The sequence below is a fragment of the Varanus komodoensis genome, unplaced genomic scaffold, assembly GCF_004798865.1.
Source record: "Varanus komodoensis strain SLA01 unplaced genomic scaffold, ASM479886v1 scaffold22, whole genome shotgun sequence".
Taxonomy (NCBI): Eukaryota; Metazoa; Chordata; class Lepidosauria; order Squamata; family Varanidae; genus Varanus; species Varanus komodoensis.
Genome location: NW_025335606.1, coordinates 6,527,534 through 6,535,096, shown reverse-complemented (window position 1 = coordinate 6,535,096; position 7,563 = coordinate 6,527,534). Strand labels below are relative to the sequence as shown.

The window sequence follows — 7,563 nt, the reverse complement described above, 5'->3', positions numbered from 1 at the left end:
CCGGGTTTCTGTTTGTTTATTCAAATTTCATTTGAAGATGGGTTGGTTAGTGGAATGGCATGCTACATTGCTTGGTGTACCGGTCTGTTAAATGGGCCCATTTGGGCTAACCTGGCCTTGGTTTGCACAAAGACTTCCCTCCCTCCAAAAAGTGAGAGTTGAGATTCTCAGGGTATTTGTATCCAGGATACAAGACGCAACCTTGAGTGACCTGCAGTTTTCCACGGTCATCTTCAAGCGTTCCCCAACCTGGTACCTTTCAGACCTTTTGTACTACGGCTCCCAGTACCTCTGGTCATAACTATGCAGGCTGGGACTGATGGGAACTGAAGAGGGAGTGCTGTGCTTTTAAATTTCCAGACCAAGAAAGCATGCCCAAGGTCTGACAGGTTCAAGCAGAACCAGTCTTTCTCAGGCAGTCTGGGGTTTGTGCTTTTCAGTCACAAGCACAGAGACTGCTTAGGTGCTGGAGGTTTGGGCAAGAACCTGCGTTTCTGTGAGAAGAAGGAGGGAAAGTCTTTCCAAAGAGCACAGTTCACTTGCGGGAAGAGCAGAGCGTTGCAATCGGCAGCCACTTCCCCTGCCTACCATCAAGGCTTTAGCGCAGGTGGACAGGCAGGGCCGGGTGCCAAATTCTTTTGGTTTACAGGGAGGGGTGGGAGGGAATCCTCTGAACCGCTCCTAGAAGTGCTTAACTTTCCTCTTTCAAATGAGGGACACGCAGCTCCGTTCTGCTTCAGACACTCCGGGAGAATGCCAGGTTTGCAGATGTCTTCCTAAAACAGAACAGCAAATTTTACGCTGGCAAGCATACTGGGGAGAGAAGAGTTGTCGAGGTATGTCAGATCATCTCCCATTCCCCTCTTCGTTGTTTTTCTGAAAGGGTATCTGGAGTTTATGCTGTGGATGTATCCAAGTTTATTCAATTACAGGGAAGCATCCGGTCTTCTCTGTACAGAGGCTGAAAATAATGTTTCCAGCCTGCCTGAAGCACCGTAGTAGGCTTGCTGTTCTCGGCTACCCTCTGCCCCAATCATCATTCTTCCTAAATTGCTGTTCGCCTTTTTTGATTAGCTTTGAAAATCTTTCCTGAACACTGGTATCTTGGCTGGAAGTCAACTCAATGTTTATAGGAATATCTCCATGTTCTGCGTGTTTTCTGCAAGCTGGATTTGAGGTTTAATTCTTTGTAATTTGTGGAGAGCATGGGTAAAAAGTCTTTGAAGTATCTCGTGTTTGTGTCTTAGTGTTTTTTGGCAGCTTGGATTTTTGCATGTGTCAGCTGTGCTCGGCAAGCAGGCTTCACTTTCGGGGTTTTAAAATATCCATTTGTACGGGTGGATCCGTGGATTTTCTTAACGGTTTGCATTGGCTGCCAACTTGTGAATTAACAACCATGCTGAGCAAAAACTCATCTGGAGTTTAACGCTGCTCCTACTTGATGCGGTCCTTTTAATGCTTTTAAGGTGTTCGGTCCCTCAGTCCCCAGGGCACACATCTGTCTTTACCTGTGGAAAACAAGAACCCACCTTGTAACCATGATGTCACTGTGATGTGAAATCCAGTTTGGAATACCCAGTCCGTGGTTTTGTGTCGCTTTTCTGTGTGGTTTTCTTTACAAATTGGATCATAGGAAACAAACATGAGACTCGGAAACTCCGGTGCTTTCTCTTCTCACAGAGCAGTGCCAGGCATGTCTATGCAGAAGTAAGTCCCACACAATTCCATGACAATTTTAGGTGAGGGTTTTCAGCCTTCATTTCTTGTTTGTGCGTCTAAATCCTTTTCATGGTGAAAAGGATGCTTATTTCTGATGGTACAGAATGGCACGTGTGGTTATGTACTCAACCATCCATCAGTATAACATTTCCTTCCATCAGCTGAGCTCCTTGGAGAGACCAGAATAAATTCTTTCACTCTTTTACTTTGGCGCAACAGCTGGAAAATCACCTGTTTGTTAGCCATTAAGGGATTTTGTGTTTTTCAGCTAATTCTTTTAATAAAAAACAGCTAGATGTAAGTTATTTAATAAGAATCATATTCCATAGAGTACAGATTATTTAAACTATCCATTCATGCTTGGATTTGGGGTTTCTTTAAGTGATGTCAAAGTTAAAGGTGACAATATTTTGTTTTCTTCATTGGGCACATTTGAAATTTCTGAGCCGCAGCTCCCTTGTGAAAGTCTGCTAGTGCGTTTCTTCTCCACTAACCTGATGGGGAGGGGCATCTGTTTATTTGTTTATCATGTTTGTGTGCCACCAACACTACTTCGTTTTGTCCAAGGATCTCAGATTACTGTTCAAAGGTTTATTTAAGACTGTGCAAAATTCAGATGGAAAAAGATGAAGCCTCTCTGAAAATGTTCTCACCAATGTTTTGGCTGAGCATTTTCTATGTAGGCAAAATTCAGGGATTACCTAGGGATCTCCAGGAAGTCAGACCATTATTCCCTCCTTGAGAATTTTCTAGAGTTACTGGAACTTAGTTTGCCTTGAAATTCCTCACAACTTTCATGTTACAGCATACTGCAGATTTCGCTTTGAATTGTGCTTCCGGCATTTCTTTCGCTATTCTAGGTTGCTTCTTATTTTACAAGAAATTGTTTCATATCATAAAATGATGGTAGACAAAGCAAATAAGCAAGACTTTTATTATGTCTGCATTTATTTCTTGATCTTGATTTTACGATGTCATAAATGTGCATGCTTTTTTCCCCGTCTCCCTTTTTTCTTTTTTGGCAGAGCAACATTGAAAAAAAAATGTTTGCAATGCCAAAAGTGTTAGCAGTTTAAATTTGTAAAGGGGTTGGGAGGAGCGAGAAGAGGAGAGCAGAGGAGGAAGGCTGGATAAGAAGGGGGTAAGTTAACGTGCACTGTTCTGTGCACTTCGTCTTCAATGGACTGGTGCTTTGGAAGGACAATTTATGCCAAATTTGGGTAGCGTTCCCTGCCAAAGCCTTCACTTCCACAGTATGGGTTCCTTTACAACCACAAAATCATATTTTCCCATGTAGATGCTAATAAATGTAACCTTAGTGATTTTAAAAGCACATCACAAATACTTGGAATAATTCTAAGGATTTTGGAGCTCTGTACACTTGTGCAGAGTTAATTCCAGCACCTAAGAAAGCTGGTCTTCTGACAGCCCCATAACCTCATCTGGGAGCTGAACATCTTCCACTGAATTCAAGATTTGCCAGCGAGAACTTGTTGCTATATTGTTCAACAAGAACATTTGTACGCAGTACTTCGAATGCTCAAAGTGCTGTAGAAATGCTTGTTCTTCAGTTACTACAGTTGTATCAATAGCAGTTTGTGCAGGTTTCTTGATATCTCCGGAGCAAAGGAAATAATTGTTTTCCTAAGAAAAATCCATGTGTCCTTCCTGCCCTACCAGGCCACCCCTTGCCAAGCATAGGACTCAGGTGTGTGATAAGGTCAGTTGAACCCCATGGATCTTATCCCCATTTCCCATTTGGCCAGAGGCTCTCTTGGTGCTCTAATCTCTCCCCTGCTGCGCCCAGGCAAAAGCCGGCATTTCCTCTTGACTGAGTGGCCCTCTGTGAAGTTCACCACAAAGCCATCGCACCGCCTGGAGCCCTTGGTTCCAGGGCTAGCTAGCACCCCATGCTGCTGTTGGAAGGAGAATTCATTCTGCTACGCTAACATGCCCACTGTCTTGCTGAGCGTGTCTCCTTCCGGGGCCAAGGTTCCGATGAGGAGAGCCCCCTTTGGCAAACCACGCTCCTGCTCTGTTGACTGAGGACAACACAGATGAGTTTCATGCCTTCGCATTTGTCCAAAATCGTGTTGGGCTTTTTGTCTTCTGTGGGGCCTGCAAAAAGATGTTGCATTGTGGGGTGGTGTTCCTGGTCAGGCTTCCACCAGCCAGCCATGCTCTCTTCCAGGAGGCTGCATTCCGTCCCCACGTCCACACCACCACGCAGCATCCTCGTGGGACTGTTCCACCCCTTGCGGGGATTTCCAAAGTATGTTTCTACTGCAAAGCTGTTTGGGCCACCGTAAGTCAGCATCTGAGTACACCAGAAGCAGTGCTAAAAGAACTGGCGCCCCCCGTCTTTGTGAGGCCCTCTGCCCCACCACCCTTTTGTCCCTGGGCATTTGCTGAAGTGAAGACATGGGCCCCTGATGATCTCTGTCGCATTTGATCTCCTGGAATTAGCTGCCTTTTTCTCCCATATACGTCACCTCTTGCTGTCATGCGCATGGATTTTTCTGCAGAAATTTTTCTGCCGTTGCTCCATCCTTTTTTATGAATAGCAAGGTCCTTAAGACTGGGTCGTTTACAGACACACAGACAGACTTTAGAGCTATGCAAATCAGTATATGCATGTTTTCCCTTTTTGTTTTGTGGGTGTGAGTCCTGAATCTTTTCAGGACCTAACATGGCCCCTGAAATGCCCTGTAATGCATGCAATACACCCATGTTCCACATCTCCAGCCTGAGGTTGTTTAACAAGAAGGAGGAATGCTCGGGTAATTCACTCTACTGAGTTGTTTCCTTGTTTGTTCTCTGGATTTACCCAGTTTTCTCATACTTAAATGTGAACCTAAACACAACTTGTGACTGGAAATCTGTCACAAGAAATTTCCAAGTATGCAATGTGTACGTTTTCACAGGACACTGCAATTCCTGCTTTCCTTTCATGTATTTTATTATTGTTCATGGTGAAGCAGCAATGTAAAACAAAGCTACTGAAAGGAAAACAGTAATGAAAACCTGCCTACTAGGAGTAAAAACTTACTGATTGAAGCAATTAAGGAGCAATTCAGCAGCAATGCTACAGCCATGTTGGGACAGGAAATAGAGACACCGTGATGGAGAAGCTTCTAATTAAGCCTGCAGTAGTCCTTGGCAGAATGAGGCATCCTTCCAAGAATAATTATAGGAGGATTCTAGCCACAGGGGTGGGCATTTCTGGACAGTACAGAAGAAACTAAAGTGCCATGTGGAATGTCTGATCTTGGAAGCTAAGCAGGGCTGGGCTGGGTTGAAATCTGGATGGGTGACTTGAGTCTTGCACTGAGCAAGACTGAGTTGGACGTGATGGCCTGTTAGACCCCTTCCACCTGTGCGATTCTATGTCGTTTTAATACAACTTCCAGTCAGTTGTGGATATGCAATGCCTTAACATCACTGCAGGGCCCCAGCATGGGAAAAGTGTCCTCGGCACTATTAGCTACTACAAATAATTGTAAGGTGGCAGCAAGTGGTGAACGTTACCATTTCGAATTGTTATTATCCTGTTTTTATCTGGTTTGCTTTCAGCTTGCACCTGTTCAGCAATGTAAAGGTGGGGTAGATTAGAAATGAAGATAAATTGTAAGCATAACTAAAGGGAAATATAGCATTTATTGTATTCTTTTGACTGTAATCCACCGAGAGAACATCCCATTGGGCAGATTAAAAATATAATACAAATGGGTTGGGATTCGGTTTCGCATTTTACCATGCATTGAAAGGAATCCTGCTTTTGCCATTCTAGCCAACTTGACTGTGAGTACCAAGAAGCAACTAAAATACATTAAAACTTACATTAATGTATATTGACCTTTTAGAAGTGCACTCTTAGAATGCCATTGCCTAAGAATAAATTATGTATAGGGTTTTCTTTACTATGGAATTAGATACAGTTTCAGTATAATTTAGATTTTTTTAAAGTCCTTACTATTTTGGGGTTCATTGAGGTACAGGTTTACATGTATAAGTAAATAAACACCACTTTGATTCATTTGAATGTTCAATTTTCTTAATGCTTTGGGCACGCCTGAGACCCTTTGGGTGCATTTTGTGGGTCTCCCCTGCCACTGAAGCCCTTGGGGTTGCAGGATTTATTTCCTCATGAACAACATGAAGTTTAGGCAACACTGTGTTGCAATTGGAAGGGAATCTGGCATTTTAACACATTGCTGCAGGATCTCTTCTGAACTTTTGCTTACATTCCCAGGACCAGAATTTCTACCTTTTCCAGAAATGTGTGATTCCTAGGTTACATAAGAAAGCGAAGTAAGGAAAGTCTGCAGTGGCTGAGAACTGACTGAAGCAGGATTCCAGGAGGCTCTGCAATGGGGCCGAGCTAAAATAGGAGGAGGCTGCTCTTGCAAAAATCAAAATGGGCAGTGTCAGAAAGTGGAGCCCTTTTGATGATTTTTCAAGGGTTGCTTTGGAAGAGGGAGAATGTGTTTACCCCTCATTCTCCCTTGATTTCCTCTTCCTGCCTCATGGCCTCCTGCTGCCATCTTTGATTGGCTTCATCCTAGGACATCATCTCATGCCCAGTGGGGTTCCTGATCCACTTGCACTTCACTGTTCACGTATTTCCAGAAATAAGAAATACCTGGTGCCAACGCACTAGAAGAAACATAGAAACAGAGCGAGTCAGAAGGGGTCTCCCGGGCCATCTAGTCTGACCCCCGGCTCCAGCCGGCTCTGCTCACGACATGCCCACCATGTGCATGTCCAGCCTATCTTTGAACACCCTCACAGATGGGGCCTCAACGACCTCCTGTGGAAGCCCATTCCACACCCTCGGGGTCCTGACTCTCAGGAAGTGCTTCCTGGCATCCAAATGGAACCTTGGCTCCCTGAGCTTTGCTCCGTTGGAGCGCGTCCTGCCTTCCTCTGCAGGGGAGAACAGGTCTCTACCCATCTCCATGTGACATCCCCTCACATACCTGTATGTTGCCAACATATCCCCTCTGAGTCTCCTCTTCTCCAAGAGAGAGGGTACAGGGCAACTCAAAGGAATAACCCATCTTGTTCCTCCCCAGGTATCACTTTTGACTAAAAAAAATAAAATAAAAAGGAAAACATGAAAGAAGGCAAACATGCGGTAAACCTCTACCGGTCTTCATTCACAAGGATGGACTGGTGGGGTTGGGAGCTGCTGGCACCGCTTTGCGGTGGTTCCACTTCTAGCGGCTGACCAATTCCAGAAGGTGGTGCTGGGGGATAGTTGCTCTGTTCCCCGGGAGTTACTCCATGGGGCTCCATTCGAACCCCTGTGCTAGTCTTCATGATGCCACTGGGAGAGGTCATCAGGAGGTTTGGGCTGAAGTGTCACCCATATGAGGATGACACTCAGCTCTACCTCTCTTTTTCCTCAAATCCAGGTGAGGCAGTGGCCATCCGGAACCAGTGTCTGGACTCAGTAAGGGACTGGATGAGGGCCAATGAGCTGAGACTCAATCCAAACAAGATGGAGGTGCTGTAGACCATCTGTCCAGTTCAGAGATATTCAGCCTGTCTTGGGTGGGGCTGCACTCCCCCTAAAGGACGAGGTTCGTGGTTTGAGGGAGCTCCTGGGCCCAGAACAGTTGCTTGAGTCTCAGGTGGACTCAGTGGCACGGAGTACCTTCTACCAGCTTAGCTGATTTACCAGCTATGCCCCTATCTGGACAGGCAGAGTCTGGCCACAGCAATCCATGCCCTGGTAACCTCTTTGCTGGATTATTGTAATGCTCTGTACCTCGGCCACCTTTGGAAACGGTCCAGAAAATCCAACTTATTCAGATTAGAGCAGAACATCTATTAACAAGG

The 7,563-nt window shown here is 45.1% G+C and overlaps 1 protein-coding gene across 1 annotated transcript in view; it reads left to right on the top strand.

The window, feature by feature from the left end:
* The first annotated feature begins 738 nt into the window (after positions 1-738).
* ZBTB7C (zinc finger and BTB domain containing 7C) overlaps positions 739-7,563 on the top strand; it is an 83,532-nt gene continuing 76,707 nt past the window's right edge. Inside the window, exon 1 of the mRNA XM_044431376.1 lies at positions 739-836. The gene's annotated coding sequence lies outside the window, so the exon portion shown is untranslated. The remainder of the gene's footprint in view (positions 837-7,563) is intronic.